Raw genomic sequence first — 18,820 nt, 5'->3', positions numbered from 1 at the left:
CAGCACTACACATGGCAACCGCCACAGCCCCATCCAGAAACCCCAAGACCGCAGCAATGACACGGTTCTGGATGGGGTCCTACCTCAGAAAACTTAAGATCTTACCCACAAGTCTCAAAGTACCAGTGTCTTTTAACCTGCCACCAGCCTATGCTTTTATCCAGTCATTTTTAAGGCATTTTAACCTTGAGCAGGAGGAGTTGCAGGTTTTAACCACTCACCGCTCTCTCATTTCTGTTGTGCAGGAGCGGGAACCAGTGAGTCCAGTGCGCGGGCTTGCATTCGGCGAGCCCTCAACAGTTTGGCGCAACGTGAACCATCCAGCTCTTCCAAACAGACTCCGGGACCTGTCATGGATGGTGGCTCATGAGATCCTCCCAGTCAGGTCCGTAATGCACTCCCGGGGCATGTCGGCGCACTCAACTTGCCCCCGACCAGGTTGTGGCGCGCCTGAGTCGGTAAGGCATCTGCTCTGGGAGTGCAGCGCTGCCGTAGAACAGTGGGCAACGGCCGGCTCCTTGCAATTCCCGTACTTGCCAGCAAGGGAGGTCCTCACACCACAGCTGGTGCTGTACGGGGTGAGCCAAGGAAATCAGATACCAGCACGTACATTTGCCAAACAGTGGCTCACCCTAGCCGCCATCAAAGACGCCATATGGACCTCCAGAAACTTGCTGGCAAGAAAGCACATGCAGATCCCCCCCGTGGCTGTGATCCGGATGGCCGCAGCAACGGCCCAAACGGCCAGAGCTGCAGGCGGCGGGCCTAGGACACAGCCACAAAGAAGAATCGCCTCTGTGCCCATTCGGACGGAGGAGCCGGAGCCACACAAGGAAAGTTCAAGGCAGCGGCGGCCTGACCCTCCGGGTGAGGTTGGTGGGAAGGAGCTACAGGGTGAGGGTCTCCTCTGAGCGCCTGCACAAGATCCCGAGAGTCCAAATCTGTTTGGGGGAGCTGAATGAGTTCCCCTTTGATAGGGACTCACTACACTCCTGCACAACAGTGGACTTGGAGAAGAGCTTTTATTATCCATTTATTTTTTGTGAGTTTTTATTTTAACAAATGCACTCCGCTTTGAAGACTTTTTAACAGACACTCACAGACATGGACAAGCTGAAAACCATTTTATACCTTTAATTTATGACGTTATCTGTAATGCATTTTAAACACTTTTTTAAATGTTGTTTTACAGAGAACATTTATCTATTTATTGACATGTTGTATTTTAAAAGGTAACTTGGAATTGACATATTATGAATCATGTTTGAATTGAGTGTCAATAAAATTTTTCTCAAAAGAAAAAAAAAAAAAATCTGTTCTTATCAGTTTAATATCTGATACGTCCCCTACCCGGGGACCATATATTAAATTGATTTTTGGAGCAGGGAGATGGAATAGGGGCTTGCTCCGTCCACTCCACGCATCGACCTGGTATTGCAGTATCTCCAGGACCGGTGCACCCCCCACTCTGTGTTCACAAATAAAATCAGCTTAATAGTTTGCTGTTCAGGTCACATTTGGTGCAATGGTTGTTCAAGGCAGTGCAATTCAGGTTGTTTATCCAAGTTAATGTAGTAATATTACAACATACCACATCGCAATTAAGTTTTGCATTCATAAGTGTATTCAAGTAATATAAGCCAATTGGACTCATTATTTAGAAGGAGAGCTTTTATGTAAAAAAAAAAAATATATATATATATATATATATATATATATATATATCACCTCTAATACATTGGGTGTAAGCAGAATTTTAATATTATGGCTGAATAAAGTGATGTTCATTTAAACTATTTATTGATGGATATCAGAATTAGCTTTATTGCCAATTAGGTTTACACATACAAAGAATTTGCTTTAGTGACTTTGTGCATAATAATAAACATAAAATATATAAATATAAAATTGACAAGATGCAAAGAAGAGGATAGGGGCTTGTTCCATCCACTCCATGTGTCAACTTGGTATTTCAGTTAGGGTTTTCTGATTGGTGGTCTCTAATAAGGCCAATCAGAAGTGCCGATCAGATGACGCAATACTTATTATTATATATGATTGTTGAGTTGAAGGCTATCAAAAGTGAGCTGCAATCCTCAGCTGAAAATGTATACGCGTGTGTGTGTTGTTCTCTGCCTGGTTGAGCCATGAGTTTGGGTGGTAACGTCACAGTCATGAGCTAATTGGGTGTCGGGGAGCTGCACCTTAGTATAACATCGGGTGATGTTTGTGTGCAGTTGTCTGGTTGTTGGTCTAATGTTTACTGTATGACACACTATGAATTTCCAAAAGGACTAATAAATATGTATCATCTATTAATCTACACAGCTGATCCTGTTACGGGATGTATGTTGTTGCTGTTAACCATATACATAGCAACAGCTTGGTCATTTGCCAGTTTGTTACTCACACCTAGATAAAACTAATTTTGCCTAATACAACAGTCTTTAACAGTTTGAGAGGTATTATTTCAACTGCATGATCATTTTGAAGGCTGCAGTTTATTGTCGTGTTGAACTGTATTGTGTTCTACAAAACAGCATGGCCAGTGTTGTTCACACTCCAGAGCAGTAGGTGGTAGTAGCTGGAATGTCAGTTGCTCACAATCAGTGAACAAAGAAAGAGGAAGTGGTTGAAATGTGAAGGGGGGAGGAAAGTCTGGTGTGTGTGTGTTTTTTATTCTTTTCTCTGAATTACAAATGTGAATCAAACTACTTTTGATTACAATATGATTCAGGTTTGACTCACTTGAACTTGCTGTTGAGCTGGACTCATTTGTTGGCGGTAAATAGATAAAACTGGTGATTTTAGGTTAGCTTTAGATGTGGAAATACAGCATTGCATGCTGGGAAATGTAGCCATTATTTGTCAAGTAAAATGTAAATAATCTCTTTCAGCCTTAATACAGAAATGTTTCTTCTGTATTAAAGTACTACAGATTCGCACACAACCCATAGCCTCTGGTTTTGGTAATTTACAGATGGTCAGCACCCTCAGTCTGCATGGTATGTCTGTGAAAGACCCCCTCGTCTCTGATCTGTACAACTCATACTTACCTGGCAGGGGAGATACCATGATCAAGAAGGTGGTTCACCCAGGGTGAGGCTCAGCCATTGCACTCCGGTTGAGCTGACCTCTGCGAATTCCCCAAATGTGGGAATCTCGACTGCATAATTTCTGGTAGTGGGGGACTGCGTTCGCGCTCTCCCCTGATAACATGTGAAATGAAAACTCAAAGCAAATATATGTGTTGTTGGGCTTTTCAAATCAGTGACCTGGATTAAAAGGGCTCCTATCTGACATTTTAAAATAGTCTGCATTGGTCAGTGTATACTTACAGTGGGGAGAACAAGTATTTGATACACTGCTGATTTAGCAGGTTTTTCGACTTACAAAGCATGTAGAGGTCTGTAAGTTTTATCATAGGTACACTTCAACTGTGAGAGACGGAATCTAAAACAAAAATCCAGAAAATCACATTGTATGGTTTTTAAATAATTAATTTAAATTTTATTGCATGACATGCAATTATATGATCACCTACCAGCCAGTAAGAATTCCGGCTCTCACAGACCTGTTAGTTAGTGAATGTAACACGGGAGTGTGGCGTCAGAAAACAGACTGGGAGTTGTTGCAAAGTAAACGGCGACATGCACAGTACAAGTGTAGGCAGATGAGTGTTTTTTGCAGAATATTTTAATAAAAATATGATGTCAAAAACCCGGTCAGCCGCATTGTGTTTCTGCTTTGCAAGACCCAATCAGAGAGCCGAGCGTGAGCGGCTGCGTCATTGTTTCTAAAGTCCTCCGTTTTGGCCCGTCTTCACTAAAACGCCCTCCGGAGTTTTGAAACACAAAATGGGGTCGGCAGCGTTTCCAAATTTTTTCCGTTTTTTTCATTAACGTAACAATTTTAAAAGTTGTAATATAATAAAGTCAAATTGTATATAATCAGAAGATTTGGCTGTTATCTTCACTTATGTATACAGATAAGGAGATTCCATTAAAAAAAATTATTTTAATTAAAAATACATATTTGTAAAAATTTAAAATTGAAGAAACCAGATGGTTAATTATGTGGTGAAATATTTCTTTACTCAGTATATGACAAACACTTGTACCAGTGGATAAATTAACAAATCTGAGGTAGAACATGCAAAACTACTGTGACAAAATCTTTTTCAACAAATGATTACTAAATTTTTTACTACTAAAGTTTTTCAGCCACTTTTTCCCAACAACAAAAAAAATTTTAATAGAAAAAGTAAGTGCTAATTTCTTTGTGATTCAAATTAATTAAACCAAACATTTATTGACAATATATTGAAAATTTATTATATTGTTATTAAAAATATTTGCGACAGTTATCATTATTGTTTTATTGCCCAGCCTACACTATGCCAATAGTGAAAAATCATTTAACATCAAACATTAGTGTAAACAGGAAGCAGATTGTCTACTCTGCAGTTGTGCAGTATGAGTATTCGCAGTTTTGCATGGACCGACAACAAGGTGGAACTGCTACTGAAAGTAACAGGGAATCCAAAGTGATTTTGCCGGAAGAAAATAGACAAGTACACTAGACTAAGACTAAGTACAAGTATATAAGTGTTATTTACTCAGTACAGGATATTTTAATAAAAACACTTTCAGTAGCATTGTGTTTTTGCATGACTGATAATATTAGACTTTTACTATTAGAGTCTGTGTCATCGTTTTCAAAGTTTCTTTTTAATCACCTTTCAGCACTAATACGCTAAGCTGGAGCTTTAAAACGAAAACGGGGTTGCAGCTTTTTCAAACTTCTCTGTTTTAGGTGTTCAGATTGGCCATTTAGTCTGGACGGGAGGTGCACACGTACCACAAACTCATTAGGAAAGTGTTAACTGAGGTAAAAAGTCAAGTCAAAAGTAGGGTTATTTTACCATTATTACAACCGGACTTCTTTTAGCAACCAGTGGAGACGCTCCCTGCTGGCCATTACAAAGAATGCAGATTTAATTTACTTTTGCATGGCTTCACTTTTCAGACCCAGAGGTTGCCGCTTAATTAAGAATAGAGAAATTACATACACACACTCGTCACATTACTACAGTTCTTAATTGGCCAATGGTGCAAGCGAGCTCTCCTGTATCCTGTTTTTGAGGCCAAGCGAATGTGAGAGAGTGAGCGCCATAACATGACGGGGAAAGTTAGCGGAGAAAAATACTTGAAGTAAGTTTCAGTCTGGCAATAAACGTGCAGGGAAGTTCAGTGTGTCAGTTAAAGTCTGTAGTTTCCCCAACTGCTGCAGAAGTGACGGCGGTTAGGGCTAGCTAACATCTCTCCAGGGCAGCACGTGTTTTGGCTGTTATGTAACGTTAGCTAAATTAGTAACGAAGTAATATTAATTAGCTCAGCTTTATGTCATTACTAAGTTACTTGTCAAGGGTTGAGATCATCAGGTACAAGCTTAGACCAAACTGGTGTACAGCTCTGTCCTGTACACATACTGTGCATCCTGATAATTATATTTCAGTGTTCAGAGGAGTCTGACAGCTGGTTGTTAAAGAAATGAGGGACCATGGAGATGAGGTTAATGAAGTAAATTAAGGACGCAAACTAGTCCTTTTAAGGTAATTAGGAGAAGTTTCTTTTGGATTTTAATGCGCAAATTAAATGCTTAGTAATTATCCGGAGATCCTGTATAGAAAAAAAATTTCATCGCTAATCATTTCATAATTGCATTGCAGCCCTCTGAATCGTAATTGAAATGAATCGTGAGGTGTGCAGAGATTCCCACCCCTAGTTTCTAAAGCACATTGTTTTGTTTTTTTTAAATAATGTTTTGCACTGGCCCAATCGGAATAGTGAGTTGCTAGTTCAAAATGTTACTTTTGACTGGTCCTGGGCCATCGGGCCATCGGGCCATCGGGCCATCATTACTGTCGAGCCCTGTTCTTTTCCAGCACTGTAGGTCTTTGTCAAAAAGAGTTAGATTACATGGTCTATAGGGCTGGATGATGTGGCCAAAAATGTTATCAAGAAGAAAACATTTAATACCATTAGACATCAATAAAAAGGTAATTAAGTTTTTAATAAAACAAATAAATAAAAAATACTTAAAACTTATATTTGAAACCAATTAAGTGAACATTGAAGTAAAAATTGTGTACTTTATTATTAAAATTTGTTATTTCATCTTCTGTGTGAAAATATGCAATAATTCATTTCTAACATGTTTTTAGGTGGTTTCATGAGAATCACCCTATAGTATTCGTTTTCATCGTTGTAGTCTGGACGGGAGGTGGAAACATAGCAAAAGGTCTCAGAGTTTGAAAACCCCTGATATGGGAGATGCACTTAATCAGAAAGATTGGAATGAAGAGCCAACAATCACACCAGAGTTCAACACACCATGCCCACGGAGAACCAGTCAGGAGGACTGGACAGCCACCAAGTCGATGCCTTAGTTACCAAACCAAAAGACAAGGAGCAACCTGGTGAGACTGCCACTCACAAACAACTAGACCAGCCAACCCCGGAGCCTCAGGAATCAAAGCAGTCCCAAGAGGTCCTCCCACCTGGTCAACAGGAGCAACCATCAATAGAGAGGCCTCCGGTTTCAACCAGGGACTGCATAGACCTCCTGGACCTAATGCTCGCAGACTGAAAGACGTAAGTGCCAGTCTGTTTTCAGCTTTTTGCGTAAAGGAGGGGGGGGACATATTCCTTCTTCAGGAGTGCTCTAATGCCTTCAAAGACAAACCGATGGCCCAATGGACAGTCAGTGTGGTCGCGTGATAATAAAAACCAAGCCTCTGGGGTGGCAATCCTTTTCAACTAGGGCTGAACAATTAAAAATAATCTTAATTGCGATTATTTTATTTTTTTAACCAATATTGCGATTGCAATTTAATATGCGATTCATTTTTTGAAACTCTTTACCTTCTGTAATGGACAAGTAGTTAAATCAGTGTATAGTATGACCAACACAATATTAGATAGATAGAACATACACTGTTCTTTTCTGACACGTCAAACAAAAAACAAAACTTTTTTTCATGAGCGAAGGTAAAAAAGCAGCGGCAAAGAAATGAGCCTTCAAAAAAAGGCTGCAAGCCAAATTGCATTGCTTGAGGATATAGCAAAACTCAAAAAACGCTTGATCAAGTTGTACAATGAAAAGAGTAAAGGGGTGCTCACAAGGAGCAGGGTATACCACCTAGAAGAGAATGAAAAGTGTACCCACTAGGGTTGGGTTGATAGACGATGTCATCGTCCATCGGCGATGGCTGACAGACCTCCCCTCCAGCCAGTTTTAACTGCCGTTTTTGGTTAACATTCTACTCTCAAACAGAGAATGGGGGTGTGGTTAATAGTTGGACGTAATAAATTACCATGACAACCTACAGCACACTAAACCAAGAGGAGGAAACTAAAAAATAAAATGAAGACCCTCTGTTAGCCAACTTTCTGCAATAACTATGCTAGCTAACTACACCTGGCTAACTACAACTTAGTTAACTTAGCTAACTAAACTAGAAAGACAAACCAACAATCAGACATAGAGAGACATACCTACTGTAAGTTAAGTAAATTACATGATAAATTGGTTAGCTAGCTCACAACAATGTTTATCGGTTTGATGCTCTGACTTAACGAGGCATGACAGTGCACCTGCGCAAGCTTGGAGAATGACGGATGACTAATGGAATTACTATAGTCATACGTCACAACCACATTTTAACAACTAAGCAACCTTTGCAACTTTGAGCACAAAATTAAGCTATAAATAAAATATTTGGCGAACTATGTGGGTAATCATCATTGTAAGGAAATGACTCAAAAAATATGAAATATCAAAGAAATGTCAAAATACTGGAGGGGGGACTTTAATACTGACGCAGCCTATCAAACAATAGAAACCAACATCTGCGCTCTGTGTGTTCACTGTTGCATTACCTGGTCCGTGCGTAAAATATCCACCACGACTTGTAACATAAGTTAATAGTCTTCCGTTTCTTTTACGAGTGAAGTCTGTGCGAGAACACATGCAGAAGACAACTACTGGTCTTTTTACCAAGAGAGAGGCCATATCTGAGCAGTCAATTGATTACTTCTTGTCTCACTTAACCATGAAACATGAAAAAAATCTTCTGGAGAGAGACTTGACAATTAATGAGTTAACAAAAGCCATGCAGAGCATGCAGAATAAAAAAATCTCCTGGTTTGGATGGTTTACCCAAAGAGTTTTATAACACCTTTTGGGACCAGCTAAAACCCCCCTTTGTTGCAAGTGTTCAAGGAGAGTTTCTCCAGAGGTATACTACCACCTTCGTTAAGAACAGGCTCCATCTCCCTTCTTTTCAAAAAGGGAGACAGGAAGGACTTGAAAAATAGGAGACCTTTAAACTTGCTTGGAGTCAATATTAAAATATTGTCTGTTTTGTCCCATCTTAATTTTGGCAAAAGAGATTGGGTAGACCTGCTGTATGCTGACATTAGTACCACTGTTATAATAGCAAAAGTCAATAAAGGGAAATGTGAAATACTCTACCTCAACTGGAGAGAACCAGTGGAAAATCTAGGCTTCATACAGAAAAAGACAATGAAAGTTTTAGGAATACAAATAGGGAAATATATGGAAAACACCAATTGTGAGTTAAAATTACCCAAAATAAGAGGAAAGTTCATACAGTGGCAAGACAGGGATCTAAGCATAGTCGGTAAAGTTCTTGTTATAAAAGCAGAAAACAACTTTTTTGGTCATGCCCTGCCGCTAGAGGGGTCTGGGTACTTGTATCACCATGGCTTAAAGCTTTGTACAAACGTCCTGGTTGCTATGAGGACATAGCTTATGGTTACTTGCAAAGACAGAAAACATTAAAAATGGTGGGCTATCATCAGCTGTGTAAAAGAGTTTATGGAAAGCCAGAAATGTATGTGTAATGAGGAAAATTTGTGCTCCACAAGAAATGGTTATAAGATCTATGTTAAACATCTTCAGTGATTATATGTTAAAAGACAAGTCAACAACAGAAAAGAAAACTGTTAATGCGAGAGAGTTCCTAAAATACAAATGTTTGATAATGTTTAATCTGTTATAGTGGGAAAATTGTGGAAAGATTGTAAAAAGAGTAAAGAGTATGGGCTGATTTTTGTATCGGTACAGACTGAATTTGAATCATTTAGAACTGAATTTGAATTTATTAGTTTGAAACTGAATTCCAATAAACTTGAAACTGAATGTGACATTAAACTGAAACTGTATTTGAGCCTCACTAAAAATTCAAGACTTTGTGTGCTTTCAGTTCTCTAAATTCAATTTCAATCTACAAAATTCAGTTTTAAGGTCACAGGCAGGTCAATGTCCTTGAGGAAGAGCAATCGAGTGCAGTCAGCACGTTTGTTTTTGACCATTTCCTGTATTCCACACCAGCAGCCCTGGCTTTGTGTACGTTATCTCCTAAAGCCCACACTAGAGGTTAAGTAACTACTAGTTTGTTTGTAACTAAATCAGCTACTAATATGGGTTGCAGCACAATTACTTGGGCAGACCTTGACTAGATTAACTTGGGCGTAAGCCAAAACTATGGCAAGTGGCCGTGTGCATTAGCTTTCTGGCTAGGTAGCCACTTGGCATCTTAGCACATCATAGTAAGCTTGATCGATATTGAAATATCATATCAATAAATTCGGTCTCTACTGGATTACCGTGTAGCTAAATGACATGCAGTTAATTAAATGTTATGCTGAGGGGCAGAAAAACGGCAGTTTTACCATTAGTGAGTTTAATGCTGTGACAGCTCTACACCTAGCCTGTGTGGCCTGTGTAATGCAACTCTTGTATAAGGTATGTTGTAAATTCTCCGTGGAGCAACTGTTTTTATTTCAGAATAGCATGCATAGATCACATTAGTAATAACACTAGGTTAATAACTAGGCTAAGTTTGAACACAGCTACTGTAACAGGCTGCTCAGCACCTTGGCTGGAAGTTACTGAAGTTACTAACCATTTCACAAAGAGGACCAGTGACATAACAAACCAGGATTCACTTCGGACTGAAGGACAGGGATGGGTTGAAGCCGACTTCAAACTTGGAACATGTAAGTTGTGGACTTTATATGCAGTTTTACTGTTACAGTATGTAACAGTGACCTGTGACCTTAAAACTGAATTTTGTAGATTGAAATAGAATTTAGAGAACTGAATTGTAATAGAGAGAACTGAAAGCACACAAAGACTTGAATTTTTAGTGAGGCTCAAATACAATTTCAGTTTAGATTCATAATATCATATTCAGTTTCAAGTTTATTGGAATTCAGTTTCAAAGTAATAAATTCAAATTCAGTTTTTAAATGCAAGTATTCAGGTAGAGCAATTCAAATTCAGTTCTAAATGATTCAAATTCAGTCTGTACTGATACAAAAATCAGCCCATAAAAGAGGTTCACCCAGGGTGAGGCTCAGCCATTGCACTCCGGTTGAGCTGACCTCTGCAAATTCCCCAAATGTGGGAATCTTGACTGCATAATTTCTGGTAGTGGGGGACTGCGTTCACGCTCTCCCCTGATGACATGTTGAATAGTAAATTAACTATGAACTGTTCTTAATCTGCAATGTAGATAAAGTTTGTGTATATGCTTAATGTATACACAATTGTAAAAACAGTTTTCAGGAAGATTGAAATGGATAGTTAAAAACACGAACATCAGTTTTTCTGTCACTATGTCCAGACCTGACCGTAGAATATGTGAAAAAAACAGGCTCCTCTGGTTCCTCCCAGTGGTCCTAATGCCATTTGGAGAAAGCCACCTCTCCCAGTCAAAAACAACCAGTTACAGCCAGGAGGAATGTTTTAAGCGTGATTTATACTTTGGAGTTGAGTCTGCACCGTAGCAATGTATTTAGACCATACTTGTGCGTTGGTGTCTGCGTTGTTCTGCAATTACACCGCCAAAACGCTAGTTGTCGGTAGAGCTTTAGCGTAGACTGTGTTGACTTTCTCAGGCAGAGCAGGCTAACTTCAGGTTGAGCCCTCCACTAACTTGAATGGCAGCAAAATGATAAACATCGGGTGCTTGTATACTTTTCAAATGTTATCGACTGAATGGATCACATTCTGGTAGTAAAATGAGTCATTTCAGGGGTGGGAACCTCTGGGCACCTCACGATTCAGAGGGCTGCGATTCGATTATAAAACGATTATCGATGCATCTTGATGCATCATTTTTTCTATAAAGGATCCTCTGGATAATAAGTATTTAATTTGCACATTAAAATCATAAAAAAACATCTCCTAATTAGCTTAAAAGCTTAAAATATTTCACCGCTAACTTTCTCCATCACGTTCTGCCACTTGCTCTCTCACTCACTCGGCCTCATACACAAGATACCCAGAGATCTGCCGAGCGTCGAGTGTCACCATGTGCGAGTTAAAACCATTACTTGCGCATTGATATTAATGATTGTGTGACATTTAAGTAGGGTGGTTAGGGTGGTTAGCAGTGTTGTGCCTAATACAGCTGAACACTGCTGGTCTCTCTGTTGTATGCGCTCCACAGATGGTCCGGGCGCTGCACTTCCGTACGTTCCGCCTTTTCCGTTCTGTCAACATTATGTTAATAATTAACATTTAAATAATCGATTTTCAGACATTTGTTAATTGATTAATAGTCTTCCACGTCCGCACTGCGATGCAGCCAAGAATCAATTATTTCTCACACCCCTACGCTCAAATATATGAGATATATGTAGATATAAAGTATAAATCAAGCTTTAGCAGTGTCAATCATGCTCATGTACTGTATGTGTCTCAGCCTTGTCTTACAGCGGGGAGCCTCAAAAAACATGTCCTCTCCAGGGATCGCCTCTCTCTGGGGCCACATGAAGGTGAAGGGATGCTCCTCCAGCTACAAGGACTGTAAGGTCTGGCCAGGAGGCAGCCAGATCTGAGACTGGGACTAATGTTGAGTGTAATCAGTCATAATACTCATACATACGTACATGTACAGGATGGTGGATTGATAGCAGCACAATATGAACAGACGCATGCTTCATAAACAGCAGGGCCTAGCGTAGCACGCTGGGGGTTTCCCTCTAATTGTGATGACAGTGTTCATACATCATTTTTCTTTTCCCAGCCAGTTGTATAGCCTGCTGACATGGAGGAGGTGCTGAAGAAGGGTATAGACTTGTGTGAGTGAAGCTCTGCATTGTTAAAAAGAACTTCCAAAAGTCTGATTTGTTCAGAGTTAAAAAGGTTTATTAATTCAACCTCAATTTCAAGAATGCATTGAGAATTCCTACTGGCATACTGCATTATCGAATTGGGCTTATAAGACTCTGTTTATAATAGTACACTTCTTTGTGTACGAACATTTATGAGTCACAAGTACACAGAAGTGCTAATAAATAGTATAAACTACAGCTTTCACTAACTGTTCATACCCGGACAGCCATCTTGGATCACGACTTACCAAGTTGGAAATCCGACTTCAGGGGGCGTTCCAGTTGAAAGTTCCAACTGGGAACTCAGAAATTCTGACTTCCCATGTCAAATGGAACCCACCGTAAACTCCGGTCAGCTGATTTTGTTTTTTTGTTTTTTTTCTTCTGTGGTTTTTGTGGTGAGGCAGTGTTGTTAACAAGGGAGCTGCAGCTGGTTGCCCTCTGGTGGGCAAACTATGTAACACCCATGACATGAGTGAAGGATCTGACTCTTATGTTTCTTTTTTGTCATATATCTGCCGTTATAAACAGCCGATGCCGATTAAATCCAGTTAGCTCATATCGGCCGATAAATTGGTCAGGCTCTAGTGGATAACAAGCGGAAGAAAAGACATAAAGTAACATTTCCAGCCGACAAGAGCAGCAGATCAGCTAGCCAGACTCACGTCTGTGTTGCCTGAGCGTCAGAGGAACGTGTAATGAGCTTTATTACCTGCTGTGATCAGCTGTTCCGCTTGTTTTGGTGAAGAGGAGACCGACTTCGACTCTGTGTAAAAACTTTCTGACTGATGAAAACTTAAAACAACAATTCAGGACCCAGTATTTCGCTTAACTCCATTAGCTGTTTGCTGTAAACACACTACTGCAGCTGGCTGCTATTTCCGAGCGAAACATTTAATGCTGACGTAGCTACATCTCAGGCAGACATCGTTGAGACTTGTATGCCATTTGACTTTTGATACTTGTACTACTACAAGAGAACAGCCAGGATTGAGATTGCTTTGTGTGTAGGGATGGCAGAGGCAGACGGCATTCGTTGGAGAAGCGTAGTGGCCGAGAAGAGAAGGAATGTAAACTTGTATTATGGAGTTTAGGTAGATTGGGTGCAGACCCAGTAGTAGCTCTGTATGCAAGCATTAGTGACTTGAATTTGATTCGGGAGGCCATGGGTAGTCAGTGATGTAGTGACATGCGTCCTTTTGGGCTGATCAAAACCCAGAAACAGCTTAATGTTCAGTTTGAAGAGAGCAAACCCTTATTTCAGCCCAGGTTTTTGATTTTAGTATTTTTATTTCAGTATTTTGTACCGTGCAAATAACACTCATAGCCTACACTTGTAGCTACTGTGCATGTCGCCGCTTACTTTGCGACAACTTCCAGTCTGTTTTCCACCACCACTGTCTCTTTTGACTCCCTTGTTGCATTCAGTAACAGTCCCAGCTCGTTGTTGGTCCATGCAAAAAAAAATCTGGTGTGGTTCGTCTGTATTTCTTTATTCTTTCGCCAAATATTCTGTAACTACAGAATAGACAATCTGCTTCATGCTTACACCGGAACGCACATGCCCCCAGTGTACATCAACGGCCACTAGATGTGTGTTTTCAGTCGTTTTAATATAGACGCAGCTAAAACGCTGGTGTGGACGTAGATCGTATTGGTTTTAAAAATCCATTTTTAAACAAAAACGGAGTAGTGTGGATGGAGCCTAAGGCAGCACAATCAGCAACATGGTGCACACAAAAGATATGTCAATGAAGGAGAGGGGAAAAGCATAATACGACCTCTTTAAAGGTATCACAGTGTTGAGGCGACATGGTACTATATGCAGCATGTAATCTGAGAGAAGCTCTTGAAATACTGGAACATTTGGGTGGGTTAAGTCTATGTACAGGTCTCATGGATATATTAGAGCTGTGTCTCAATCCAGGTACCGCATCCTTCGAAGGCTGCATTTGAAGACCAAATACATCACAGTCGATGCGACTAGGCTGTCCCATTTCGAAGGCTTCTTCAAATGCAGCCTTCTTTTCCTCCGTTTGGAGGATCAAACAGCTGGATCCTTCACAGCCCCAGGTACGCCGAGATTCATTGTGCGCCGGTTGATTGTCCCAGCGTAAATAATGGCATCAGCTGTGGCTATGGAGTTGAGCCCCCCCGGATTTTACCTATAAATGTAAGTATTGGATTTCAACTCACTTCAAAAGCCAACTACACGAATGTAAATATAACGAGGCATAAAAGCGCAATGTGTCGTCTAAAGAGTATTGTGGAATAAGTTAACATGAGTGATTAACTGGCCAGCTAACATTACCTGAGGTTATTGATGTGCAAACGTTGACGTTAAATGCAACTTGGCTGGGCAAGTTACATCCTCAAAAATAAAGCCTTTAACGTCTTTACTTAAAATCAAAGCGGTTCAGAGTCAGACCTGCGTCTTACCGAGATGTCACAATATTATACATCACTTATACTTCATATTATGTACATAAAAGTACCACGTAACGTTAGACTAACTTAACGTTAGACGGGTTGTGAACCCTGCTTGGTTTTCAGACCGTTAACGTTAGTAACTGTTACAAAAACCTTGGGATATAGTACACTGTTAACGTAACTAGGTTATTTTACGATTTATGCTGGTTACTATTTGGTGATGTGAAGCAAAAAACTTACTTGAACATGTCGTCTTGTTTTAGGGAGCAAGGAGCAAACTGCCCTGTTTATTAAATTGAGGGGGTAGAGACCACCTCTTCACCGGGGCAAAATTTTCTGCCAACGTGGCTTGGAGGTAATTAATGTATCAATAACCCTTTTGTAATATCTGCATTTAATCATCTTGTACTTGAAGTTACAGTTAAATGAGCCCCCATCCTATACAAAGCATTTAACAATAAGACAACTAGTAGATGGGGCAGCCCTTTGTTGTGTTTTTGTGTCTCTGTCCTGCCCTGTCACCTTTTCCAGTCTTCACAAAATTACCATTTGTTGTTTCTCTGTGATTAGGACAATTTTGGAGAAAATGGGCCTGTGGGGGAAGGTGACTTCCCTCCAAGCAAAAAAGTGGGACAATTAAAGAAAAAAAGTATGTATGCGTGATTTGAAATTTGTTTTTATTTTTGTATAAATCGTTCACTGTGTAGCATAAAGGGAACTACAAACTGCATTCATCTTACAACCCTGTTTTATACATACATTTACCTTGTACGTTGTATTTTCATTTTAGTCATGCACAATAAACACAGTTGCTGAAATTTGTTTTTCTGCTGTTGTTATTTACCATGATTGATTTCCTGTGCCTTAGGATTGCAAGTGTCCAGGGTCCGGAGAGGGTGTAGGGGGGAAGCCCACTGCTGCAACTTGGCCCTGGTTTGTCCTCATGGAGGAGGTGTTGGGACTTAGGCATTCCACCACCCCACCTGTCGTAATTGCCTCTCTCCCTGAGGACACACCAGGGCCAAGTACTGCAGTGGGTGACCAGGAGGAGGAAGAGGAGGAGAGCCAGCCGAGAAAGAGGGACAGAAAGGATGAGCTGCTTCAGCTTCTCAAGGAAGACATGAGGTTGCAGAGAGCGGCAGAGGAGAGCAGAGAGAGGATGGACAGGCTGTTCTCTCTACTAGAGACTTTCTGAAAAATAATCCTTAATTATTAATTATATATAATTAAAATCAATTAAATAAAATAAAATATTTGTTAAATAAATGATTTTATTTTCTGTGGTCTTTAACTATTTACAACATTTATTCTGCTGAGCAGGGAGACCCTGGTGTCTTCTGTCAGCAGGACATCATCTGGTGTGGTCTCCAGAGTGTGTTGCAGGTGTGGATGCGTGTCTCTCCGCTGTGCACCTCGTGCTTGCAGAAAGATGGCCCGGAACCTGGTCTTCATCATCCCAAAAGCACGCTTTATAATGAAGCGTACCCTGGAGTGATGGCTGTTGAAGCGTTGGGCTCCCACACCTTGTATTGGCCTCTTGTGGGGAGTGATGAGGGGGAGTGGGTGTTGGAGGCATGGGTACCCTCTGTCTGCAAGGATGAAATGCCCTGGAGGAGGGTAGAGTGAGCTCCTGTACAGTGGGCTGTAGCGGAGCACTTTGGAGTCAATGAAGCGGCCACAGTCAGCCTGCAGGATGATGGATGAAAACAGTTTCCTGTTCCTGTAGCACTGACCATCAGGGCCGCTCGGTGGCTTGATGCGGACATCTTTCTATTCAACTTGCTTTAGCTGATCAATGACAAAGTGTCAATATTTTAATATTAAAGTAAAGGTTAGGTTTTCTTTAAATATAAAATTATGTTGTTAAAGTGAAATGGCAATGTGGTTTACATCACTGTTAGCTTTAGGAAGCCTATAGTGCCTAAATACATATAAAATGTAATGTTTTCTTAGTTACTTTCCCCCACTATTTACCTGGCCAGGGTCCTCATTCAGCCTGAGATACATCATGCAGCGGCGCCGGCAGCGAAGAAGCTCTAGTTCCTCTATTTTCTATGAATTTTCTCAGTCATCCAGGTCATAGTTATCCAACAAAGGTTGAAGTCAAGGGCAACTGGACTTGGTTGAAGATACTGGAAGACGTTTCGTCCCTCATCCAAAGGACTTCTTCAGAAGAAGTTGCCCTTGACTTTAACCTTCGTTGGATAGTTCCTCTATTAAGAGGTAAAATATTAAAACTTAAATATTAGTCTCCATGCCGGTGGACCGCAGCTGTGAAGGTTGCTAGGCGACAGGAGTTGATGACACAATAGACAGTCCTCCGTAGACCAGACCGTATGCCTTCGTAGGCCACGTACTTCACAACACAGACGACTTGGGTAAGAGTTCAGTCAAAAGTGCTGGGGGACAGACTAAAAAATTTTAATTGGTTTGTGTGATATTCATAAACCGACGTGGAATAAATATTGTCCATGGGTTACATGTATTGCTGAAGAAAGGCACGCCGTATGGGAATGTGATTTTTCTGTTTTGTGTGGAAAATGTTGAAACACATTCTGCCCTTGGTGACACTAAAGCCAAAGCCAAAGGAAAACTGGAATGCCAGAGAAACTGTCATCAACGCTTCACATGAATGGACAGACGAAATGGATTGTAAAAATGTGCAAGTTTGAGATACAGAATAATGGCTGGGACTCATAAAAGATAGTTGGAATATATTGCCATAGTTGACTGTTGTATTGTTCACATGATACATTGTGCCATGCCTTTTATAGCAGGAATCGTATGCTTGTACTGTACTTTGTTTTAAACTTTTGTTAAATAAAAATGTTTTCCAGCAAAAAAAAAGTTATCAGATTAATATCTGATACCTTACCTGGGGACCATATAGTTAAAGTCTCATTCATATCTATTGTGTTTGTGTGTGATTGTGCTTAATTATGTAGTCAACTGGGTATAAGTTTCTTAAAGCAATACATTACATAATTTGTGCACTGAATAGACTGTTGATTATGCTATTTAATAAATGCTAAAGAGTATTATGCAGGAGGCTGCAAAGTGGTGACGTTATACGCATGTCACTGTACAATGACTCAAACCAGTAAGGGCTCAGTGGGACTAGGAGACTGAAAAGAGGAATGTGTTGTGTTTACTGTTCTTTTAACCCTTGAAGAAAAATATGAAACCATTTGTTTTATTTAGCTTCAAATCTACTCTACTTAATTTCTGCTGCTGCTGTTTCTTAGCCTGCTTTACCAAGCCTTATCAAAAGAAAGGAAAATACAATACATATGTGAGCACTTTGTTGCACGCTTAACAATTGCAAACACTTCCTAACTCCCTGATGAGTGGTAGAGAGATTTTGCATTCATGTAGTGTCAGAATTATCGGGAAAATTCACGTGAAACGCCTCCTGAAGTCGAAACAACATCTGGTAAAGTCAGAAATTGTTGTTACAGAAATTGACTAGTTGTTGATGTCATACAGGTAGAAACATAGAGGACAACATGGTAAGAAACCTTTTATGAATGGTGCAAAATTTAGTATTGCATATACATTTCTTTCTAAAGTGTCATTTGTAAAATGTAATTGGGTTATAATGGTTAGTTTGCTGTCCATGTAGAGTGACCTAGATTAATTAGGAAAGTTATTTATTACCAGTATTTGCAGTACAGGCAATATTTCGGAGGTTTCATGTGATGTGCATTAACAACTGTGGGACAAAATTTTTTTTGTAATAGAAAGCTTCAAACTGTTTCATCATACTTAGCACATAATGAACACACCGAAATCGGACCGTAGACCACCAATCACGCCACAGTTATGTTTATAGGTAATAGTAGCGCTAGTTAACTGTTACGTCTGTAAAGTCTCCACAGCCCACAGAAACCGAGACTCACGGTGTTCCGGTGTTTGTGTATGCCTGCCTGCACACCTCCAAGTAGGCCTACTGTTCAAAAACGATATATCTTTGTGGGGTTAATCAATTCTGATAAGTTATTCTGAGTATATATTTTATGAAATTTTTAGAGTCAGCAATATTTAGTAACACTTAGTAGAAGTTGCATTCCTTGAGATTCAGCAGTGATGAGAACCACATATTGATCAATGTGCACAGCAAAGTTTCTGAAAAGGACCTTGAGAGGTGGGCGCATAATTCGGCAGGACAGATTTTTCCT

The 18,820-nt window shown here is 40.2% G+C and overlaps 3 non-coding genes across 3 annotated transcripts; all 3 read left to right on the top strand.

Moving 5' to 3' along the window:
- Positions 1-1,279: 1,279 nt before the first annotated feature.
- Positions 1,280-1,465, top strand: LOC119883663. Its single transcript, XR_005440733.1, has one exon. It is a non-coding gene; the product is annotated as a U2 spliceosomal RNA (small nuclear RNA).
- A 1,583-nt stretch (positions 1,466-3,048) lies between these two features.
- On the top strand, positions 3,049-3,212 carry LOC119883628. Its single transcript, XR_005440701.1, has one exon. It is a non-coding gene; the product is annotated as a U1 spliceosomal RNA (small nuclear RNA).
- Positions 3,213-10,387: 7,175 nt separating this feature from the next.
- LOC119883653 lies at positions 10,388-10,553 on the top strand. Its single transcript, XR_005440724.1, has one exon. It is a non-coding gene; the product is annotated as a U1 spliceosomal RNA (small nuclear RNA).
- The last annotated feature ends 8,267 nt before the right edge of the window (positions 10,554-18,820 follow it).

Source organism: Micropterus salmoides, unplaced genomic scaffold, assembly GCF_014851395.1.
Source record: "Micropterus salmoides isolate LMB-PRFRI ecotype aquatic unplaced genomic scaffold, ASM1485139v1 Ms_hic_scaffold_3, whole genome shotgun sequence".
Classification (NCBI taxonomy): domain Eukaryota; kingdom Metazoa; phylum Chordata; class Actinopteri; order Centrarchiformes; family Centrarchidae; genus Micropterus; species Micropterus salmoides.
The sequence above is the reverse complement of the archived record's forward strand: the minus strand, read 5'-3'. Positions and strand labels throughout refer to the sequence as shown.